The 25,808-nt window shown below is 42.9% G+C and overlaps 1 pseudogene; it reads right to left on the reverse strand.

Moving 5' to 3' along the window:
* Nucleotides 1-1,298: 1,298 nt before the first annotated feature.
* Nucleotides 1,299-25,808, reverse strand: part of LOC108523962 (40S ribosomal protein S3a pseudogene) — a 27,267-nt pseudogene continuing 2,757 nt past the window's right edge.

Here is a 25,808-nt window from a genome sequence, read left to right on the forward strand (position 1 = left end):
TTGTGGGTGGCCATCCTCTTTCTGTGTCCTCACATGATGGAGGGAGGAGGGCTGAAGAGAAAGTCGCTGTATCTCTTCTTACAAGGCCTTTAATCCCATCATGAGGGCTTCACCCCCATGACCGAATTATCTCATAATACCACCACCTTGGGGTTTAAGATTTCAATCTATGAACTTGGCAGGGGACACAAAGGATCAGTTTACAGCAGTAAAAACAAAGATAGATTGAACATTTTAAATGCATTTTACAGGCTACTTGAAAGACTTTAGCAGTCTCAGACCTCCACTTAGGTATTAGTTGTCTTAGTCTTTCAACCTTAGGAAGGTTGAAAATAAATAATAGCCAAAAAATAATAGAATAGGGCTGGGCACAGTGGCTCACACCTGTAATCCCAGCACTTTGGGAGGGTGAGGCAGGCAGATCACCTGAGGTCAGGAGTTTGAGACCAGCCTGGCCAACATGGTGAATCCCCATCTCTACCAGAAATACAAAAAATTAGCCAGTTATGGTGGCAGGCGCCTTTAATCCCAGCTACACGGGAGGCTGAGGCAGAAGAATCACTTGAACCCAGGAGGAAGAAGTTGTAGTGAGCCAAGATCGTGCCACTGCACTCCAGCCTGGGTGACAGAGCAAGACTCCGTCTCAGGGAAAAACAAAAAAATAGAATAGAAAGTAAGCAGGCTGGGCGTGGTGGCTCACCCCTGCAATCCTAGCACTTTGGGAGGCCAAGGTGGGCGGGTCACAAGGTCAGGAGTTCAAGACCAGTCTGGCCAACATAATGAAATCCCATCTCTACTAAAAATACAAAAAATTAGCAAGGTGTAGTGGTGTGTGCCTGTAAAAAGCTACTCAGGAGGCTGAGGCAGGAGAATCTCGTGAATCCGGGAGCCCGGGGGGACAATGAGAGAAGCTGTCTGAAAGAAAAACAAACAAAAAAAGAAGTAAGTATATGGAAAAGACATGCCAAACCAAAGAAAAAAAAAACCAGCATACAGAAAACAATATAGTTCAAGACAAATCGCATTGTTAGAAACACACAGGGCCACTATGACAGCAGTAAGTGAGAGAAGAACGTAAGACAGTTACTGCACCCTTATTACTTTATAATTCAATCATTAAAACATGGTGGTATATGTTATTGTAATTCACATCTGATAACTATTGAGGTGCGTTTTTTAAAAATGTTTATTAGACTTCTTCAATTTCTTACCTGAATTGTCTCTTTTATTCTTTCCCCACCCACCCCCCAACCCCCACAAATAGGACTTTTTCTTTGTCTCTATTAAAAGTCTAAACTTTAAATAGATTCTTGGACTGACAACTCATAGCCATCAGCTCGTTCAACTTTACCACCTGTTTTGTTCCCAGGGGCTTTTCCAGAACTAACTTCACCTTGAAGTTCCATGAGTTTTCCTAATTTAAACTTGGGCTGCTTCTGCATTTTTACTTTTCTAATGAAGACATCATGAAGAGCATAAATAGACTGGCAAGCCTTTTCTACGACTTTTCCAGTGCTGTTTGGAATCACTTTATTGACCACTTCTTTCAAGTCATTTTGTCTGCACCTCTCAGGTTATGATTTCCATCATCTTCTTCCAGATCTGGTGGACCTGTTGGCGCTGAGCATAAGAGGTCTTCCATATCTGAATGTTGCATTTTTTAGTAAAACCAACACAGAACAGACGAAGTAAGTAACCACTGGAAGTCTTGACATCAACATGAGCTTTAATCATGGTCGGCCATTTTTTCACCATGGAATACATTTTGTCATGGGTAAGATTCATGCCATGAAAGTTAGTTCAGCAGTTTTTGCCCTAGAAATCTTCAGTAATCAGCTTGAATTTTCTAAATGTTAACTTCATCATTTGGCAAATCAGCAAGACTCACTTCAAACACACAACCCTTGAGACCATCTGATGCAATTTTGGTTCCTTGGGTCCTGGTGACTAGCATCTTTCCAATATTTCTTCTTTTTGAGACGGAGTCTCACTCTGTCACCCAGGCTGGAGTGCAGTGGCACGATCTTGGCTCACTGCAGCCTCCACCTCCTGGGTTCAAGCTATTCTTCTGCCTTAACCTCCCGAGTAGCTGGGACTACAGGCGCCCACCACCACACCCAGCTAGTTTTTTTTTTTTTTTTTGAGACAGAGTCTCACCTGTTGCCCAGGCTGGAGTGCAATGGTGCGATCTTGGCTCACTGCAACCTCTGCCTCCTGGGTTCAAGTGATTATCCTGCCTCAGCCTCTTGAGTAGCTGGGATTACAGGCGTGTGCCACCAAGCTTGACTAATTTTTGTATTTTCAGTAGAGACGGGGTTTCACCACGTTGGTCAGGCTTGCCTCAAACTCCTGACCTTGTGATCCGCCCGCCTTGGCCTCCCAAAGTGCTGGGATTACAGGTGTGAGCCACCATCCCCAGCCCCCAATATTTCTTATATTGAATATAGCAGGTGCTTTTACATCACACTAATCTTCCTTAGGAAATGGATCAACCACTTTCTTCTTGGCTCCCTTTCTGCCACCTTTGGTGCTTGTTCTCGCCAGCCACTATGGTGCTACTCAGACAGCCAAAAGGGCTCTTTCATTTTTTTTTATTATCTCTCATTAGCATGATTGTCAAAGAAAAATAAGAATGGAGGCCATTGATAAGATACACCCCAAGGCCAATCACCCATAACCAAGTAACCAAACTTTAAGTCATCCCTATTTCCCCCAAAGGCTAGCTCTAATCATAAAACATAAAACATAAGTTTTACATTCTTATCAGCATGAATCAGTAAAATTAAATCAATCAGCTCTAGACAAATCAGCTTGAACTCACAGAAATATTAATGTATAACAGCCAATCCTGACACAGGTCAACATATTCCTCCTTTATGCTCTATAAACTGCTGTAACTCCTGTAAAATGGATTTCTTACCACTTGGTTTGACATCTCCAGGATCTTGTTCTATACCTGATCTGACTTTATTTTTAACATAGCCAAATTTTGTTCAAATGGCTTTTTCCTTCTTCTTTTTTATTCTTTTGTCCCGTCTCTGCCTTCCTCTTCCCCTCTCACTCCTCTTCTCTCTTTCTTTCTCCTTATTTATTTTTCTCTCTCTCATGAGTGAAGGGATAAAAATAAAACTACTGAGATAAAATATTTTTTCAAGGCTTTAAGTTGGTATCATTTATTTCAGTAAACCCTTACCAGCATTAATCTTTTTTTAAAAAGAAAAATGTATCTAAATATTTCAATCTGCATTTATATGATTACTTGAAAGATTGAACATTTCCTCATTTTTCAAGACATTTGCATTTCCTCCTTTGTGGATTGTTGTCTCATGCCCTTTGCACATGTATCTAATGACATCTTTGCTTATTTTTATCTGCCTCTGTAAGAGGAGACGTCTACCTCTCAATATCTGAAATTAAAAGGATAAATATTTATGACTTACTTATTAAAGGAAAACTATATTCATCAAAACTATATTCATCATATATGCATAATATACTTAAGGAAAACAAACTCCTGATCTTATGAGGTTTGTGGGAAGCATTTGTCCAGTGGTTGTTGACAGAGCAGGAGCATCACCATCTTGGACAAACACTACCATTTTAAGTTCCCCTTGATTAAAAACCACCTAAATCTAGCCCCCAAAACATCAGCCTGATGGCTAATGTCAGCATGACCATAAACCACAAATGACATCTCCAACCAGAAACATTGCAACCCCGAGATAACCTCCCCTCTGACCAGCAACATGCCAGCCCTGAGATAAACCCCCCTCTGACCAGAAACATCCTAACCCCACAATAAAACTCTCCTCCACTCAGAAACATTCCAAACCTGTGATAAGCTCTCCCTTCCTAAACCCTTAAATACCCTTAGTCTATAAGAGAGAAGGCTCTTGACCTAAACCAGCCAGAATCCCCTCTCAGGTTTATTCTCCAAAATAAACCTGTCTTTGACTGTTGAGCTGCTTTTCATGTTTCTGTCTTCTTTTTTCAATCCTTACATTTGGTGTCAAAACCTGGAATGGGTGTTGGGAGCAGAGGCTCTCTTGCAACCTAGGAAGCACTGGGCAATGGCAGCTCATCCCAGGATAACTCCTGGATCCTGAGGATCTCTGGCCACCTGCCTTGTCTTTTCTCTCTCTTCACTTTTCAAGCAATTTGCATGAGGAGGACAACTAATCTGAAGGGGACTGTGAGGCTTGGGCTGGGGCTACTCTCTGGTGGGTTCTCAAAACCCTCAGGTCTCAGGAATCCACCTCTAACCACCTGCAACAGATACTTCGCTCTCTAGCCCTTGTCCCCTGTTCCTCCCTCTTCTCTCTCTCTCTCTCTCCTTCACATGGCTCCAGTCTGGGTGACCCTCTGCCAATTCTAACCAGAACACCCAACATCAGACACTAATCTAGCCAACTGATAAGATTTGCCTTCCCTGACTTTCTTGCAGTACCTGGGAAAGTCAGGTCTGCCGTTCCAGTGCTCAGAGGCCCAGTGGGACTAAGTTGGAAGAAATCTTGGGGAACCCCAGTCTCCTCAGCTTTACCCTTCTCTTTGTAAAGAGGATTCTGGGTCTCTGTCTTTTGTCTGTGGAGGCCTAGAACAAAAACAGGCACCCTTGGCTTCCTCTTACCAGTCTACATGGTGCCAAACAATCTCACATTCCTACGTCCTCCCCACTGGGGTGTCTCCTTCACAACCTTGCCAAACTTAGCTTACAGGGAGACCTAAAGCCAAAACGTTTAGTTTTTTATTGCAACACAGCCTGACCCCAGTACAAATTAGATAATGACAGGCGATGGTCCAAAAACAGCACTTTTGACTTTCAAATTCTCAGGGACCTTGACACCTTTATCACCAGGAATGGCAAATAGCAAGAGGTTCCCTATACTCAGGCTTTCTTCTACCTTAAATCCCAACCCTCCCCACGTCAAGCTTGCAACCCTCACGAAATCCTTCTTCTTAATGAAAACCCTCCCCAGCTCTCTCCTTTCTCCAAAACCCCTTCCTCTGAAACCCCTTTTGATCCTGCAGATGAACCCCCTCTGTACTCTCAGCCCTCTGCATCTGTTCCTTGCCTGTCCACCCCTTTGGCCCCTCCTGCCCCAAGCCTTTAGCCCCAAACCCCGCCCCTCCTCCTTCTCCACCCATTACCCATTCAAAAACTACTCCAACCAGTCAAACCACATCTGCCATTCTCCCTCTCCAGTAAGTGGCTGGAGCTGAAGTCATTGCTCATGTTCATGTCCATTTCTCCATGTCTGACTTGTCACAGATCGAACAGCACCTGGATCTTTCTCTGAAAATTCATCTCATTATTGCAAGGAATTCATGAACATAATCCAATCCTTTAATTTAACTTGGCATGACATTTATATCATTCTAACCTCCACCCTCATTCCTGACGAAAAATAGCACATCCGGCATTCAGCTGAAACACACACAGATGAACTCCATAATCAAGCCCCTATACAAAATCCAGTGGCCAATGATGCAGTCCCCCATAGAGACCCAGATTGGACTTACCAACAGGGAGACAATGGTCTCCAATCAGGTGAAGAGACCGCATGATTACCTGTCTTCTCGTAGGCCTGGACAAAAATGCTCATAAGGCAGTTAGTGATGAAAAACTCAGAAATTACACAAGAGCTCCAGGAAAATCCTGCCCTTTTCTTATCATGCCTCACTGAAGCTATGCTAAAATATACCAATTTGGACCCAGAATCTAAAGAAGGTCAAACTTTTCTCCACCTCCAATTTGTTTCCCAATCTGCCCCAGATAGCCAGAAAAAATTACAAAAATTAGAGGAAGGTCCCCAGACACCCCAGCAGGACCTCCTAAATGTGGCCCTCTGTATCTTTAACAACAAAGATGAGGAACACAAATTTTTTATTTTTTATTTTATTTTATTTTTTATTTTTATTTTTTTTTTTATTTTCCTTTTTTTTTTGAGACGGAGTCCTCGCTCTGGTCACCCCAAGCTGGAGTGCTGTGGCCGGGATCTCCAGCCTCACCTGCGCTCCGCTCCCGGGTTCACGCCCATTCTCCTGCCTCAGCCCTCCCCCGGGTAGCTTGGGACTACAGGCGCGCAACCTCGCCGGCCTTAGTTTTTTGTAGTTTTTTAGTAGAGACGGGGTTTCACCGTGTTAGCCAGGAATGGTCCCCCTCGATCTTCCTGACTCGTGGAATCCCGCACGTCATCGGCCTCCCAAAGTGCTGGGATTTACAGGCCTTGAGCCCACGCGCCGCCAAATTTTTTTTATTTTATTTTATTTTTTATTTATTTATTTATTTTTGAGATGGAGTCCTCACTCTGTCGGCCCAAGGCTGAGGTGGCAGTGGTCGAAATTCTCAGCTCACTGCAAGCTCCGCCTCCCGGGTTCAGAGCCATTCTCCTGCCTCAGCGCTTCCCGAGTAAAGCTGGGAACTACAGGCGCCCGCCACCTCGCCCGGCCTAGTTTTTTGTATTTTTTTAGTAAGAGCGGGGGTTTTCACCGTTGTTAGTCCAGGATAGTCTCGATCTCCGACCTTTGTGATGCCGCCGCCTCTCCGGTCCTCCCAAAGTGCTGGGATTAACAGGCTTGAGCCACTGCGCCCGGCCAAGGAACACAAATTTAAAAAGAAACATCTCCATTTAAAATACCAGATGCTAGCCTCTGCTGTCCAAAAGTCAAGTTACACAAAGCCTCCTAATAACCCAAAAGGAAACTCCCTCACCTCTTGGGGAATCAGTTTCCAATGTGGCAACCCTGGACACTGGGCAAAGACTTGTCCTAACCCCTGGCCTCCCACCAAGCCTTGCCCAACTTGTGGTCTTTGGGGACACAGGAAGATGAACTGCCCCCAATGGGGACACCTTCCCTATTCAGGTGTGGCTCATAATAAAGTTCGCCAATCATCACAGGATCTCTTCACTGTTGGTGCTGACAACTGATGACTGAGGATCCCTGGGATCCTTCACCCTTATATCTAGTGAGTCTACGGAACCCAAGGTAATTGGGACAGTATCCAGGAAGATTATTGCCTTTCTTTTCGATACTGGGACAAGTCTATCTGTATTAACTGAATATCAAGACCCATTAGGATATTCATCCATTTCTGTTGTTGGCAGGAAGGGCATACAAGAAACCCCATAAAACACACTGCCTCTATACTACTCATTTCAGGGAGTCACCCTCACTCACTCTTTCTCGGTCATTCCTCATTGTCCCACTCCTTTACTAGGAAGGGACATCCTACACAAACCGGGAGGAATCATTCATTTATCAACCTACACCAAAGCCACCCTTATTTATTATTATATCAAGAACAGAACCCCTTCTCACACACCCCACATCAAACAGACTTAAATCCCAGATTCCTCAGCCATGTAAATCCCATAGTATGGAACACCAACTCCCCCATTGCAGCTACCCACCACTCTGCAATCCATTTCACTGAAGGATCTTAAGCACTAAATAGTGGTCCCACAATATCCCCTCAACCCTAATGGATTATGGGGACTCAAGCCCATTATCTCCTGAGTTTTGGCTGCCAGTATTTTAATTCCCACCCATTCTCCCCACAATACTCCTATTCTCCCTTAAAAAACTGGATGGCTCCTATAGACTGGTTCAGGATTTGTGACAAATCAACTCTACTATTGTTCTTGTTTGTCCTGTTGTCCCAAAGCCCTATACCCTAGTGTCACGAATTCCTCCCAGCACTAGCCATTTCTCTGTATTAGACCTCAAATATGCCTTTTTTACTATCCCTCTACATCCCTCTTCTCAAAACCTTTTTGGTTTCACTTGGACTCACTCTGACACAGGCTACTCCCAACAACTCACCTGGACTGTCCTCCTCCAGGGGTTTAGGGGCAGCCCTCACTATTTTGGTCAGGTACTTCAGTTGGACCTCTCCCAACTATCTCTGCAACCTAGCATTTTGTTTTAATATGTTGACTATTTATTTATTTGCAGCCTGTCTCTAGAATATTGTATTCAAAACGCCACCAGGTTTTTAAATTTTTTGGCTGAATGTGGGTACAATTAACTTCTCCAAAAGTTTTATATCTAGGATTAATCATAAATACAAATACCCAAGAAATTCTGCTGACATGAAAGCAAGCCATTCAACAAATTCCATTTCCTAAAACAAAAAGGGACTTATTTCTTTCCTCAGATTAGTGGGATATTTCTGATTAAGGGCAGCAAATTTTGCCATTATCTCTAAATCTCTTTATGAACACACAAAAGGAAATTTTTTTATTTTTTATTTTTGGATGTAGTCTCGCTCTGTCACCCAGGATGGAGTGCAGTGGCACAATCTCAGCTCACTGCAAGCTCCGCCTCCTGGGGTCACGCCATTCTCCTGCCTCCCGAGTAGTTGGGACTACAGGCGCCTGCCACCACGCCAGGCTAATTTTTTGTGTGTGTATTTTTAGTAGAGACGGGGCTTCACCATGTTAGCCAGGATGGTCTCAATCTCCTGACCTCATGATCCACCCACTTTAGCCTCCCCAAGTGCTGGGATTACTAGCATAAACCACTGTGCCCAGCCCTACAAAATCTTGATCAACCACTCACTCCCAACCCAGACCTTTATCATGTTTTGTCTCACCTAAAACGTGCTTTATTACAGGCCCCTGCTTTAGGACTTCCAAATCCCCTCAGACCTTTTCACCTATATTTACACAGTTCTCATAATCAGGCCCTTGGACTGTTAGACCAACCCATGGGAGATTCCCTCCAACTAGTGGCATATTTTTCAAAACAACTAGACCCCATTTTAAAAAACTGGCCCCTTTGCTTAAAAACTTTGGCCACAGCCTCTTTAATTGTCCCTGAGGCACGAAAACTCACATTCTACGAACCCCTCTAGGTATTTTCTTCTCACAGTCTATAAGGTATGCTCAGTCATAAGATGCTCACTTCCATCTCATCCTCTCACATGCAAGCCCTACATTCAACCCTCTTTCAACCCTCTATTTCTCTTCATAGATGTTCCCCCACTAATTCTGCTACCAATTTTGGACCCCGACCAACACTCATGCTTCTTTCACCACGTTCTCTCACCTTACTTCCACTAACACAAAGGGAGCCCCAGATTGATGGCAGTGCATCAAAAAATCCTCCCCTCCAAACAGCATATGCCATCACTGGGGGATATTTCCAATTATGGATAGCAAATTTTACCATTTATCATGATGATATCCACTCTCTCCCACCAAGAAGAGTTGTAGAGGTTGCCCTGTTTGCTTTTGGGCACATCCTCCCAACAAACAGAATTAGTTGCCCTAATAAGAGCACTAATCCTAGCAAAAAAAAAACAAAAACAAAAACAAACAAACAAAAAAAAAAAAAAAAAACAAGTTAATATATACACCAACTCTAAATATGCCTATAAAATCATCCATTCCAATGCCCAAATTTGGAGCAAGCTGGGCTATCTCATGGCTAAGGGAACTCCTATCATTAATGGAAAACGAATCCATCATCTACTAAAGGCAGCTCTACTTCCAGAAAAGGATGTAGTTATCCATAGCAAAGGACATCAGTCAGATAAAAGCCATATTTCTTTAGGGAACTGTGAGGCTGACTATTGGGCACACCTCAACCAATCATCCAATTCCTCAATACCTATTTCCCCTCACACAACATTTCCCCTCCTTTTATCCAGAACACCAAATACAACAACCAGTCGTGGCGGGGCACAATTCAAACCCCATACTGGTTCATACAAAACAAATTAGTCCTACCTGACTCTGAAAAAACAAGTATTTTACAGGACACCCACAACCTCTTCTACACTAGCCATTCCCCTCTACAACATTTCTTAAGTTTCTACATACATAAAACCCCAGATATAAAGGAACAGCTGAAAGCCATTTCCCATTAATGCTCTATTTGCCAGAAAGCTTCACCCAACTCTGACACTAGACCCCCTTCTTTCCCAACCCATCAAGCGAGGGGACACCTTCCAAGACAGGACTGGCAAATTGATTTTACCCATTTGCCCCCAGTAAAAAAGTCTGATTTCTTTTGGTTCCAGTTGATACCTTTTCAGGATGGGTTGAAAGAGCTTCTCTGTCACCTCCAAATTCATAACAGAAATCATCCCCAGGTTCAGGATGCCTCTTTCTCTTCAATCTGATAATGGTCCTGAATTCACTTCTGAAATTACTCAAACACTTGCACAAGCCCTGCAAATCACCTGGAAGCTCTGCATCCCTATTGACCTCAATCTTAGGGAAAGGGTGAAAAAATGAATGGCATTCTAAAAAACACCCTCACCAGGTACTCACTCCAGACACATACAGACTGGGTTACTCTTTTACCTTTGGCCCTTCTCAAATTTGGTGCTCCCACATAAGCCTTTAATGCCCAGCTCCTTTGAACTCATGTATGGGATATGGGAGACCACTCGACCCTTTTGCTCCACCTCAGGGTCAAGCCCTACCTCTACCAACCCCTCTCATTTCCCCTCTTCCCTTTTTTTTTTTTTTCTTTGAGATCCAGTCTTGCTCTGTCACCCAGTCTGGAGTGCAGTGGCATGATCTTGGCTCAATGCAAGCTCCGTTTCCTGGGTTCACACCATTTTCCTGCATCAGTCTCCTGAGTAGCAGGGACTACAGGCGCCCACCACGACGCCCGGCTAATTTTTTTGTATTTTTAGTAGAGACAGGGTTTCACCATGCTAGTCAGGATGATCTCAATCTCCTGACCTTGTGATCCACCCGCCTTGGCCTCCCAAAGTGCTGGGAATACAGGCGTGAGCCACCACACCTGGCCTTGTTTGCCTTCTTCTGCATACTATCTGCCATTTCATTTGGGAATATGCTGATGAATACCTGCCACAATCCATTGCCGACTCCTCTAATTGCTTCCTACAGCCAGGAGACTAGGTTCTGGTAAAAGATCTCAGTCCTCCCCTCAATCAATCCTCCCCTCACACTTAAATGGAATGGGTCTTACCAGATCATCTTTTTTTTTTTTTTTTTTTTTGAGACGGAGTCTCACTCTGTCTGCCAGGCTGGAGTGCAGTGGTGTGATCTCTGCTCACTGCAAGCTCCACCTCCCGGGTTCACCCTTCTCCTGCCTCAGCCTCCCAGGTAGCTGGGACCACAGGCACCTGCCACCAGGCCCAGCTAATTTTTTGTATTAGAGACAGGGTTTCACCGTGTTAGCCAGGATGGTCTCAATCTCCTGACCTCATGATCCCCCCCGCCTCAGCCTCCCAAAGTGCTGGGATTACAGAAGTAAGCCACCACACCCAGCCTTACCAGATCATCTTTACTACACCCACTGAAGAAGGGGAAGAAAAAAAAAAACAAGTTTCTTGTAATAGCCTAACTCACTCTGAGGCCCCGCAATAGGCAGGGCTCTGGCAGGGCTTTGACACCACTGTCTGCAGAGCCAGGGCCCTCAAGGGATGGGCCCCAGAGCCTCTCCCTCCCATCTTGGAGCATGGGTGAGAAAATAAGTTTTCTCCTCTTTCAGCTTCCCCTTCCCCCCTTGCCATTCTCGTAATTATTTTGCAAAGTTTTGTAAGTTCCTGTTTTTCCTTCTGTGCAAGGTCACAAGATATGTTTAGGTTGCACAACTTGTCACTGTTTCACAAACTGCCTTTGTTCTGCTTCCATAAATCTGCTTGCCCACCCTACAGGTTTTGCACCATCAAACTGGCCAACCCCTTTTTGGATGCATGTATAGCCAACTCCCTTTCAGATACATGTATAAAAGTCAAGCCCTGTCTTTGTTCAGGGCTCAGCCTTTACATATTAATCCTCTGGGCTGGTACACACCTAATAAATCCTTCTGTCCCACCCATTGGTCTCTCCTGTCCCTTGATCCCTGCAACACCACAGGAGCAAAACTCCAGGGACTCCTCAGCTGGTTTCATTATACCTCTCTCAAGAAAACAGACTTCTCTTCACTACATACCAAAACAACCAAATCTATAACCCCTTCAGCCTTCTCTTGTGTCTCCACAGAACCCACTTCCCTTTGCCTCACCAAATCCTGGAGGAAATGGAAGAGAAATTTAAATAAGCTGCTATGTCTCTTTCTCTCTCTCAAACTTTCATCGCTTCCCAACCAACCTTGTTACGGACCTTTACTGGTACCATTACAAAACTCCCATTATCCATCCTGATCATCTCCTTACTATTCTATGGGACTTATGGCTTCAAGGAACTTTCCAGGACTTTACTCCTACTCAAATAACTTTTTTCTCCTTTTGCTTGTTTCTTTCAATATAAATTCTGTAATCACATCAACCTCACCAATACAACCACTCCTCACTGCTCTCAAACTGGAACGCTCTATAAACCTTACATAATCCTTCTTGCAGCAAGCTAACTCTTCCTTTGCTCCAGAATCCTGGATGTGCTCATCACTGTCTTCCTCAGCCTATACAGCCCTTCCTACACCCTTTCATGACCTTTTAACAGAAAACATAACCGTAATCTATAAACTCCAAAAAGGAGCTTCCTTTTTTGAAAGAGCTGACACCCTGGTAGGTGATTATCCCACTTCCAGGGCCAATCAAGCCAACAAATCATTTCAAACCTATTACAATTCCCTACAATGCCTCAAGCCCCAAGGCCCTCCCATTGAAGGGCCCATAACTAAACACAAACCGCCCTTTTACAACAAGCCTCACTTTGCTTTTCAGCCTCTGAAGGAAATTTCCCTGTAGGGTCCTTAACACCTAACCAATGCACTATCATTGTTAAACACCCCTCTGACCATCACACTAACCAAGTTGACTATCACATATCACCTGATGCAAATGGAGCATTTCCACAACTGGCTCATTTTACAGCCTCTCCCTCAACCAATGCCTCTGGCCTAATTTGTGCTGTCCGTAGTGCCCACCTTTATCCAAGGCTCAATATCAATGGTGCAACATTTGATTATATTAAATGTATAAAGAATAACTCATCCTATATCTCTACTATAGTAGATGTCTCTCTGGCCTCCTCTTTGTCCACCTGGAATAATGAACCACAAGAAAGAAAAAACACTTCATCTTTAATTCACTTGTTTTCTTTCCATATCTCTGCCTATATTTACAACAAAGACATTATTACTATTATTATTATTATTATTATTATTATTATTATTATTATTTTGAGATGCAGTCTCACTCTGTTGCCCAGGCTGGAGTGCAGTGGCATGACCTTGGCTCACTGCAACCTCCACCTCCTGGGTTCAAGCGATTCTCCTTCCTCAGCCTCCCAAGTAGCTGGGACTACAGGTGTGTGCCACCACACCCAGCCTTTTTTTTTTTTGTATTTTTGGTAGAGACAGGGTTCCACCATGTTGGCCAGGATGGTCTTGATCTCTTGACCTTGTGATCTGCCTGCCTCAGCCTCCCAAAGTGCTGGGATTACAGATGTGAGCCACCACACCCAGCCAAGGCTTATTATTCTTATATGGAACCAATACATATCTTGGTCTCCCCACCAACTGTACCGGAACATGTACTCTAGTTTATCTTTCTCCCTTCATTGTACTAGTTCCTCCTAGTCAACATTTGCCCATTCCATCTGCCCAATATGTTAGGAGGAGGAGGGCAATCCATGTAATTCCCTTGATAGCCACCTTGGGTATAACCTCCAGACTTAGATTGGGAGCAGGCAGATTGACGACCTCCTTAACACACTTTAAACTCTTTCAACAGAACTACAGGGTTCTTTAGAAGATATAGCCCGAAGCTTTATAAGAGTGCAAGACCAACTAGACTGCTTGGCTGGAGTAATCCTCCAAAATAGATGGGAACTAGATCTTATGGCTGAAAAAGGAGATCTTAAATGGCCTCTGCCATTTGGGTGAGGAATGTTGCTTCTACCTCAACCAATCAGGCCTAGTAAGAGATGCTAATGAAAAACTTACAGGATGGGCTAAAAGACTAAGGGAATACCAAAGTAGCCAAATAGATTGTTGGTTTGGGAACAAAATCACAACATGAGTCATCCCATTTCTGGGCCCTCTCCTAATGATGTGCCTAGGACTAATGTTTTTACCCTGCCTAATTAACCTTTTTCAAAGATTTTTAACTGACATGATCATGGCCATTTCACAGACAACTTCCCTAAAACATCTACAGATGGCATTATTCCTACAGTCAATCTGAGATGAAAGAACTTTCTGCACTCCTCCCCTTAGCAAGACGTAGGCAGAAAGAACACACTGCCCCTTGTCCTTTTATAACTATAGGATCTAGATTGACAGAGCGAGAGTATCACCATCTTGGACAAACACCACCATTTTAAGTTCCCCTTGATTGAAAAATGCCTAAATCCAGCCCCAAAAACATCACCCTAATGGCTAATGTCAGCATGACCATAAACCACAAATGACACCTCCAACCAGAAACATTTCAACCCCAAGATAAACCCACCTCCAACTAGCAACATGCCAACCCTGAGATAATCCCCACTCTGACCAGAAACATCCCAACCTCACAATAAAATTCTCCTCCACCCAGAAACACTCCAAACCTGCTATAAACTTTCCCTTCCTAAACCCTTAAATACCCTTAGTCTATCAGAGAGAAGGCTCCTGACCTAGACCATCCAGAATCCCCTCTCAGGTTTATTCTCCAAAATAAACTTGTCTGTGACTGTTGAGCCACTTTTTGTGTTTCTTTCTTCTTCCTTAAACCCTTACGGTTGTATTGATTATAGAGGCAATAGTGGGTCTTAGAACTATGGCTTGTGTTAGTTACAGAGACGAGAGTAGCTTGTCCTGGCAAGACTATTGCTGACTAGCTGCCTTTCAGACATTCAGCTGTCTCTGATTGGATGGTTTTTGAAGACATTTTCACCAAAGCAAGCTGCCATTGATTTCAGCAAGTGAAGCCAGTTCTGCTACTTACTTGTTACCACTGCTGTAGAACTTTTCCTAAGAACATAAAGACTTTTTTTTTTTTTTTCCCCTGCTTTAGAACTTTTCCTAAAAACAAAAAAATTTTTTTTTTTTTTTTTTTTTGAGACGGAGTCTCACTCTGCCGCCCAGGCTGGAGTGCTGTGGCTGGATCTCAGCTCACTGCAAGCTCCGCCTCCCGGGTTCACGCCATTCTCTTGCCTCAGCCTCCCGAGTAGCTGGGACTACAGGTGCCCGCCACCTCGCCCGGCTAATTTTTTTGTATTTTTTAGTAGAGACAGGGTTTCACGGTGTTAGCTAGGATGGTCTCGATCTCCTGACCTCGTGATCCACCCGTCTCGGCCTCCCAAAGTGCTGGGATTACAGGCTTGAGCCACCGCGCCTGGCCAAGAACATAAAGACTTTTTAATATTCAGCTCTCTATCTTAAAGTTATTAACTGTTTGTCATCTTGTTTAAATTTTTGTTCTCTATTTACCTTTTAATTTGAGGATTCTTTAAATGTAAAAATCTATAGTTTGTCAAATCTCCTTACCATGTTTTTTTTTTTGAGTTGGAGTTTCACTCTTGTTGCCCAGGCTGGAGTGCAATAGCACCATCTTGGCTCGCCACAACCTCCACCTCCTGGGTTCAAGCGATTCCCCTACCTTAGCCTCCCAAGTAGCTGGGGTTACAGGCATACACCACTACGCCTGGCTAATTTTTTGTATTTTTAGTAGAGACAGAGTTTCTCCATGTTGGTCAGGCTAGTCTCAAACTCCTGACTTCAAGTGATCCACCTACCTCGGCCTCCCAAAGTGCTGGGATTACAGGCATGAGGCACTACTCCCAGCCACCATCTTTATACTTTCTATTTTTTTGCTTAAATCTTTCATTATTCATGGCATATGATGAGGGACTTTACACTCTATATCACTCTCATTTTCAAAGCAACCATAGACTATATTGATTCATAATAGTTTTATGTCTATGTATCTTGCTTCCCCAAAGATTCCAAACTCTATGAAGCCAGGGTTTAAATAATTTTTACTGCCTACAGCATAATATATTATGGTGTATGTGAAGTATGTGAGGCTGCAGTGTAAGGCCTGAATTGGAATGGTAATAAGTAAGACTGGGAAAAAAAATAGATCAGCTAGTAGGGTATGAGTTTGGAAGGGTTGATGTAAACCAAGGACAAGTTGGATGTGGGAAAAGACTCAAGAAGAGGTAACTGAGGCAAGATGGTTGAAATATAAAGATTGGTCATATAAAAACATCCCGTAACAAGTAAACTTAATAAATCCCTAGGGAGGATTAGGAAACTGAGGACTTAGGTTGCAGCTATTTAATGGCTACTTCTGAAGTTAGTGGACAAAAGCCACTATAATTAACATGCTTACTCTAGGGTAGTCCCTAAAGGTACATAAATCCCCAAGCCATACCTAGCACATCCTCAAGGTAATCAAAATCACAATGTGTTTTCCTTTCCCCAAAAGATTGTCAAAAAAAGTATACATTTCATATTAAGTTATTGCCATTAATTTTTTTTTTTTTTTTTTTTTTGAGCCAGAGTTTCACTCTTGATGCCCAGCCTGAGTGCAACAGCACAATCTCCGCTCACTGCAACCTCTGCCTTCTGGGTTCAAATGATTCTCCTGCATCAGCCTCCTGAGTAGCTGGGATTACAGGTGCCCACCACCACGCCTGGCTAATTTTTGTATTTTTTAGTAGAGACAGGGTTTTGCCATGTTGGCCAGGCTGGTCTCAAACTCTTGACCTCAGGTGATCTACCCACCTTGGCTTCCCAAAGTGCTGGGATTATAGGCGTGAGCCACCGCACCCGGCCATTATCATTACTAGTAATGTCAAAAACCACAGTTACTTTTGCACCAAGCCTATTAAAAGGCAGCACTGTTTTCATCCGGACTTGTCATTATATGAGATAAATGTTTTCATGATAATGAAAGAAAGGGGAGGAAGGAAGAAAACAGGGAGAGAAGGGAGGAAAGAAGACAAAAAGAAGAAAAAAGGAAAAGGCAAGTAGCCTAGAAATGAAAAGTCATGATCAGTGGCCTGACAGGTATGAAAGAGGAGGCACAGAGTCTGGGTTTCCTTGAGTGCTTCTAGTTAAGGGCTAAATGTATAATGCTGCTGTTTGGGGATGCAAAGATATTGAGAGGCCACCTAGTTCAACCCCATCGAGACCATCCTGGCTAACACAGTGAAGCCCCATCTCTACTAAAAAAGTACAAAAAAATTAGCCTGGCATGGTGGTGGGCACCTGTAGTCCCAGCTACTTGGAAGGCTGAGGCAGGAGAATGGCATGAACCTGGGAGGTGGAGCTTGCAGTGAGCTGAGTTGGTGCCACTGCACTACAGCCTGGGCAACAGAACGAGACTCCGTCTCAAAAAAAAAAAAAAAAAAAAAAAAAAGAGAGAGATTCTTACTCTGTTGCCCAGGCTAGAGTACAGTGGTGTGATCACAGCTCACTGCAGCCTTGAACTCCTGGCCTCAGTCAGTCCTCCCATCTCAGCCTCCCAAAGTAGCTGGGACTGCAGTTGTGCACGACTATGCCCAGCTAATTTTTTCAAAAAGTTTTGTAGAGACAGGAGTCTCACTATGTTGCCCGTCTTTGAGTTGGATTAATTTGCTGAAGCAGCTCACAGAACTCAGGAAAACATATTTACCAATTTATTATAAAGGATATCACAAAGGATACCAATGAAGCAATGCATAGGGCGAGGTATGGGGCAAGGGATGGAGAGCTTCCTTGCCCTCTCTAGGTGCGCCACACTCCAGGAACTTCTGCATGTTCAGCTATTCCAAGGCTCGCAGAACCCTATCCTCTCGTTATGTAAGTTTCAGTACGTAGGCATGATTGAGTAAATCATTGGCATTTGGTGATCAACTTAACCTTCAGCCTTTCTCTGCTCCCTGGAGGTTGAGGGGTGGGGCTTAAAGTCCCAATTCTTATTCTGACCTTCGTTTTTCAGGTAACCAGACCCCACTGAAGTTACCTAGAGGCTGCCAAACTTAAGTCAACTCATTAGCATACAAAAAGACACATCACTTTGAAGATTCTAAGGAGGCCAGGTGTGGTGGGTCACACCTGTAATCTTAGCACTTTGGGAGGCCAAGGCAGGAGTTTCCCTTGAGCCCAGGAGTTTGAGACCAGCCTGGGCAACATAGGGAGACACTGTCTTTATTTAAATAAATAGTTTATTTAAATGAAGATTTTAAGGATTTTAGAAGTTGTGTGTCAGGAAACAAGATGAAGACCAAATAATACATTTCAGAGAAATCACAGTACTTAATGCTGAATTGCTATATTAAGTGGATTGGAAATAGTGAATTTATTCTTTTGCCCTATATATTTAGTTGTGATAAATATATGTAACAGAAAAATTTGCCATTTTAACAATACTTAGCAACTTAAGTATACTTAAGTATTAAAAAGTGGCAAAGTTTTTTTTTGTTTGTTTTTTGTTTTATGAAGACGGAGTCGCTCTGTCCCGCCCAGGCTGGAGTGGCAGTGCCCGGATCTCAGCTCACTGCAAGCTCCGCTCCCGGGTTCACGCCATTCTTCCTTGCTCAACGCCTCCTGAGTAGCCTGGGACTACAGGCCCGCCACCTCGTCCGGCGAGTTTTTTGTATTTTTTTAGTAGAGACAAGGGTTTTTCCACCGTGTAGCCCAGGATGGTCTCGATGCTCCCTACCTCGTGATCGCCTGTCTCGGCCTCCCAGTGCTGGGATTACAGGCTTGGAGCCAGCGCACCTGGCTTTTTTTTTTTTTTTTTTTTTTTTGAGATGGAGTCTTGCTCTATCACCTAGGCTGGAGTACAGTGGTGCAATCTTGGCTCACTGCAATCTCCGTCTCCTGGGTTCAAGCAATTCTTCTGCCTCAATCTCCTGAGTAGCTGGGATTACAGACACACACCACAATGCCTGGCTAATTTTTGTATTTTTTTAATAGAGATGGGGTTTCACCATATTGGCCAGACTGGTCTTGAACTCTTGACCTTGTGATCCGCCTGCCTCAGCCTCTCAAAGTGCTGGGATTACAGGCATGAGCCACCATGCCCGCCTAAAATGGCAAAGTTTCATATTATATATACTTATCACAACTAAATATATGGAACAAAAGAATACATCAGGAAATACAATGGAAAAATTTTCTTTACAACAGCAGGAGAAACTAGGCTACCTAACTATAAAGACTGCATCAAACTGTATGATTGTATAAAAAGATATAAACAACCAGGTTCAATGGCTCATGTCTGTAATCCTAGCACTTTGGGAGGCTGAGGTGGGCAAATCATGAGGTCAGGAGTTCAAGACCATCCTGGCCAGCGTGGTGAAACCCTGTCTCTGCTAAAAATACAAAAATGAGCTGGGCATGGTGGTGTGTGCCTGTTATCCCAGCTACTCAGGAGACTGAGGCAGGAGAATTGCTTGAATCCCGGGAGGCAGAGGTTACAGTGAGCTGAAATTGCACCACTGCACCCCAGCCTGGCGACAGAGCGAGACTCTGTCTCAAAAAAAAAAAAAAAAATTAGCTGGGCATGGTGGCACATGCCTGTAGTCTGAGCTACTCAGGAGGCTGAGGCAGGAAAACTGCTTGAACCGAAACCAGGGAGGCAGAGGTTGCAGTGAGCTGAGATTGAGCCACTGCACTCCAGCCTGGGCTACAGAGTAAGACTCTGTCTCAAAAAGAAAAAAGAAAGAAAGAAAGAAAAAAGAAAAACTATCTGGGTGTGGTGGTGCATGCCTGTAGTCCCAGTTACTTGGGAGGCTGAGGTGAGAGGATCACTTGAGCCCAGGAGGCGGAGGTTGCAGTAAGCCAAAATTATGCCACTGCACTCTAGCCTGGGTGACAGAGAAAGACCCTGTCTCAAAAAAAAAAAAAAAAAAGATATGAAAGAATACCTGGATAAATAAATGGAGAGACAATCTCTGGATCAGAGGACTCAACATAAAATTAAAAATTAAAAACAGGAAAATATCTTCCAATTAATCTACGCATTCTGTGAAATACAAAGGAATACTTAACAGCATTTATGCATACACACACATACTATAGATAAATGATAGATAGAGAGAGAGAGAGAGAGAGAGAGAGAGAGAGAGAGAGAGAGAGTGAAAAGACATCCAAAATGGAGATGATTATGTCAGAGGTCTCTAAAAAGGAGCCAAGAGGGCATAAGGAGTTGGACCCCAGTCACATACATACCCAGAAGGAATTTGACCTCTTTGAACTGAGCCAAATTTACAACTTCTTTAAGAAGCAGCTGCATTTGATTTGAACTATTTACACCAGGTCTAATCACCAACCGCCTGAGAAGACAGCTGTGCTGAATTAAGCTGATCATTGCCCAGAGACATATAAGCTGTCAATCAACCATTGACAATCATGTTGACAATCATGGATTGTGCTAAAATTTTCCACTTGTGTAAACTTGCAAGAAACCTTTATAAGCCCCTGCCCAGTCTTGTCTGAATGGAACAGATTTGTGTCTCCTAAATCACAAGTCATGAAAGACCCCAATTAAAATACCTTCTTTTTTTTTTCTTTTGAGACAGGGTCTCTTGCACTGTCACCTAGGCTGGAGTTCAGTGCACAATCTTGCCTCATTGCAACCTCCACCTCCCAGGCTCAAGTGATCCTCCCACGTCAGCCTCCCAAGCTGGGACTACAGGCATGTGCCACCGTGACTGGCTAATTTTATTTTTTGTAGAGACAATGTCTTACTATGTTGCCCAGGCTGGTCTCTAACTCCTAGGCTCAAGTGATCCTCCCACCTAAGTCTCAAGTGATCCTCCCACCTAAGCCTCCCGAAGTATTGAAATTACAGGCGTGAGCCATCATGCTGGGCTAAAATATCTTCTCTTCTGTTTGCTGATCCACAGCATTGGTTTTCTTATTAGTTTATATTACATGGTGTCAGAAGTGGGATACAGAGACGTTCCCTCTTGATCTCTGGTGCCACCATGGACCAAGCAAAGGTACCCGCAGGACCCTTTTGCAATATATTGATCTTGACAGCCCTGGAATTCATTGGGTAAGTCTCTTGTGTTCTAAACCTCCTGAATGGTTGAGATTCAGGCCTTTTTTCAGGTGTTTTCTGTTGCCAGCTTTGATTACAAGGATGGCTTTATTGTTTTGGAGAGTGTCTCAAATAAGAACCTATGAGGAAAAGAAAAAAATTATATTTTCTCCTCTACAATTTGGCAACTCATTTGGGACCAGTAGAGACACTCCACTCACTCCAAGATCTATGAGTGGAATCCTGGGAGAATTTGCAGAAGCCAATAGAAATAGGTAGGATTTCTTACTAAAGTCAGCTTCTCCCAGACTTCTGTTTTTTGTTGTTGTTGTTGTTTTGTTGTTTTATTTATTTGTTTGTCTTTGAGATGGAGTCTCGCTCTGCTGCCCAGGCTGTAGTGCAATGGCGTGATCTCGGTTCACTGCAACCTCTGCCTCCCGGGTTACAGCAATTCTCCTGCCTCAGCCCCCTGAGTAGCTGGAATTACAGGTGCCTGCCACCACACCCAGCTAATTTTTGTATTTTTATTAGAGACAGGGTTTCACCATGTTGGCCAGGCTGGTCTCGAGCTCCTGACCTCATGATTCACCTGCCTTGGACTTCCAAAGTACTGGGATTATAGGCATGAGCCACTGCACCCAAACAGCTTCTCCCAGACTTCTATTTCTGGTACCTGGTCAAGAAAGAAGGTAAAACAATTTCCCTGTTTTTTCTTTTCCAGGTTCAGATTGGCAGGAAAAAAAAAATTACAAATAAAGAAAAAACAATTAATTTTTTGAATTGTGACTCTTGTGAATCTGCTTCAGGTACTATTGGTTATTGCTCTTTAATTTCCAAAGATGGTCTTTATTTCCCTTGTTGCTGTCTCTTTGTAGGGCTTGTCATAAGGAGGAAAAATCATAAAATTCTCCTTTCATCCTGTTTAATTTCTTCAGAAGCTTGGCTTTGTCACCAGCAAATTTATTCTCCAGTCTCTACCACCTCAGAGAGCATACGTTGTTGGGCTTATGTCAGATGACCAGCTGTGAGTCAGCCGGGGGTCTGAAAATGTCTGTTTTTTCAAATGTGCCATCTCTCAGGGAAATTCATCTTAATTGTCTCACCCTTCATTGCCTTGATAATAATGAGGGTCATTACTTTCTTAGGCTACCTTTGGAAGAAACTTCAGATCTTGAGGGGAACTGCATACTTGCACCCTCTTCAGGCATAATTTATGCATCTGGTTATACACCATAGAAAGGCTTACAGGTTTTGAGTCCCAGTTATATCTTTGAAAATTTATTTTGTTTTGTTTTGTTTGAGACAAACTGCAGAGGTTGCAGTGGCACAATTACAGCTCACTGTAGTCTTGACATCCCAGACTCAAGTGATTCTCCCACTTCAGCCTCCCAAGTAGCTGAGACTTATGCAGTCATGTGCCACCATGCCTGGCTGATTTTTTTAAAAAAATTTTTGTGGAGATGGCATTCTCACTATATTCCCCATACTGGTCTCAGACTTCTGGACTCAAGTGATCCTCCAGCCTTGGCCTCCCAAAGTGCTAGGACTATAGGCATAAACCAATGCACCTGGCCAACCTTTGGAAATTTGGACTCTTAAGGCTAAAACTTTTTTTTCTGGAGTGTTCTCCTTTAACACCTGCAGAAAATTCTTTAAATGTTCAAATTGCCTGCTCAACTTTGCTGCAGGATTTATAAAATTCACTCCAGCATTTTCCAGGCCTTTCTCAGTCCTTTGGAGATGTAAACCTTACCATGTTTTTCAAATGTTAGCATTTAGGGAAGTAGTTAAGCAGCATTCCAGCTGAGATTGGATTTGAAACAGAGCTCAAGTTCTCTGGACCAACCAAAAAATTCCTTTCCTCAGGGAATATCTTTAGCTCAGGAGAGAAATATTTATAAGAGTTGGTTTGGTTACTTGTTTTGAATTTTTGGTGTGACTCTTGAGGTTTTCAGGTGCCCATTTATAATTCTTTCCACCCCCAAGGGCAGCTTTTGCTTTCCTCTTTTAGTGACTGTCTCTTTTCATCATCTGTCTGCTGGGCACACACGGGAAGGTTTGCCTTTGTGGAAGGTCTGGCAGGCACTTGGCTGAAAAACTGAGGCCGTAAAGAATATGGTGAACAAATGTGGGGCTGCACCCCAGATGTTGCTAGGGAAGCATTCTCTAAGCTGTCCTCGGGAGAGGTCTGGATCTTGTAAGGGCTGCTAACTTTTGCTCCGTCTTTGGGAAACTTGGTTAAAGCCAAGTTTTAATGAAGGGCTTGGTTTAAAAGGGCTTCTTGGTTTTGGTCTCATGTGTGTTTATTTGTGGTTTTCTCATTTGTTCAGGTATATCTTTGATTTTAAACATCGGTTTATATTTAAATAGGATGAAAACTTTTTGTTCCTTTGTTTGTTCAGCCTTCTCTCCTGAGCTAAATGGAACCACATCCCCTCAACAAGAAAGTTTATTAAAACATTTCAAAGACAACAGCTTTAAGTAGTGATTATTCTAGTGCTGGGCATGGTGGCTCACGCCTGTAATCCCAGCACTTTGGGAGGCCGAGGCAAGCAGATCACTTGAGGCCAGGAGTTTGAGACCAGCCTGGCCAACATAGTGAAATCCTGTCTCTACTAAAAATACAAAAATTACCCAGGCATTGTGGCATGCGCCTGTAGTCCCAGCTATTTAGGAGGCTGAGACACGAGAATCGCTTGAGCCTGGGAGGCATAGGTTGCAGTGATCCAAGATTGAGCCACTGCACTTCAGCCTGGGTGACAGAGTTGTCTTAGGAAAAACAAATAAATAAATAAAATAGTGATTATTCTAGACCTCTAATAGGCAAATATACCCCACCCCTGCAAAAACAAACAAACAAAAAAAAAACAAACAAAACAAAACCTTGTTCTTAGTGCAAATTTCAGAAAGGAAGCCAAGAAACAGGAATGTTTGTTGTTTGTCCATCTAAAACCTGGTCAAAAGATTTTTTAAAGAGCTCTACAGTCAAAAATCGACTTTTGACTGTATGAGAATCCCTTGAACTTGGGAGGCAGAGGTTGCAGTGAGCCGAGATCATGCCACTGCACTCCAGCCTGAGTGACAGAGTGATACTCTGTCTCAAACAAACAAACAGACAAACAGAGCCAAAAGTATATAAGCTTAAACTCAAATTTAGTAATTAATGTCTTAGCATTATATCTTATTTGGAAACGACCTAGATATGCAACAAGTATCCATAATTTAATTTAGCTTAGCAAAATTCTAAGTGTAACCATTTTTTATTACTGTATGTTAGGTAAATATCATAAAAGTAAGAAACTTAAATACAAGCATATTTTGCTGACAACTCAGGAGACAGAGTTGTTTTTATTAAACCAACAATATTAAACTAGCCTTGTCTACTAAAAGATTTACTAAAGTCACATAAACTTAAAAAATATTTCAACATATTTATGAGCACTCATTTATTTTTAAGTTAATTTGGTACCATGTAGACAATACACAAACATATGTATAGACATATAAATACATGTAGATACAACATATATCATACACATGTATGTGTCCATCTGGTTTTGTTTCTTTGTTTGGGACATGGTCTCGCTATGTTGCCCAGGGTGGACTTAAATTCCTGAGCTCAAATGATCTTCCTCCCTCAGCCTCCTGAGTAGCTGGGATTACAGGCATGTGCCACTATGCTCAACTCACATGTACGTATCTAAAAGCCAAAAGGATCAAGGTTAAATATGAAAAAGAGTAGAGAGTTAGACCTGAGAGGAACCTATCTACCCACAACTCTTGGGACTCTAAGAGGAAAACCGTGGTCCTCCCAACCCCAGAAAAGGAGTCTGTGGCTTTCAAGGGGTCCTCAGGGAGTTCCGGGACTGTTATAAGTCTTCATTACCAGCTGGGCTCAGTGGCTTATGCCTGTAATCCCAGCACTTTGGGAGGCTGAGGTGAGAGTATTGCTTGAGGTCAGGAGTTCAAGACCAGCCTAGGCAACACAGTGAGACCCTCTTTCTACAATTAATAAAAATTCAATAATATTAAACAAAATAATCAAAATAAAAGAAGTCTTTGTTAGTTGCCCTCATGTGGTAGCAAAGGTGGCAAGAGGAAGGAGGAACATAAATGGAAGAGCAAGTCTTAGAGGAGTCAGTTTGAGATCTTGTTCCCAAAAGGCCAAAGAAAGTTTACATTATCTTTGGCAAAATTAATGTCAACAAGAAAAGAAGCAGAGAGGTGGAGCACATATAGTCAGCATGGAGTTTAAGAGGAGAGGAATTCAGGCTGGGTGAGATGGCCCCCACTTTGGGAGACCAAGGTAGGAGGATTGCTTCAAACCAGGAGTTCAAAACCAGCATGGGCAATGTAGTGAGACCAAGTCTCTATAAATATATATATTTTTTATTAGCCAGCATGGCAGCATGCACCTGTAATCCCAGCTACCTGGGGCTGAGGCAGGAGAATTCCTCGAGTCCCAGAGTTTGAGGCTGTAGTGAACTATGATTGCACCACTGCACTCCAGCCTGGGTGATAGAGTGAGACCCTCTCTCTCTCAAAAAAAAAAAAAAAAAAAAAAAAAAAGATGTATATGTATTATATATGTATAAATATATAGCCTAAATATAAACTTATACTTAAATTATACAGGAGGTATTACATTGTCAAATAAGAAATAACGTTTTACCTTCTTGAAGTTGTATTTGTATAAATGCATTTTTAATATGTGTTTCAAAATTGTATAAAATTTCTAAAAAGATCTGGTATATCTTGTTATATATTATCAGTCATAATTCTGATTATTATGTTAAATTGTTGTACACCACAGAAATAACCACCCTTCCTTATCAGTTCCATCATTAACCATGACTATTCTCTTTTGTCATCCACAGGCATTTTTTTTTTTACCTTCTTTTTTTTTTTTTTTTTT

This window comes from Rhinopithecus bieti, unplaced genomic scaffold (genome assembly GCF_001698545.2).
Source record: "Rhinopithecus bieti isolate Rb0 unplaced genomic scaffold, ASM169854v2 scaffold_80452, whole genome shotgun sequence".
Lineage (NCBI taxonomy): Eukaryota > Metazoa > Chordata > Mammalia > Primates > Cercopithecidae > Rhinopithecus > Rhinopithecus bieti.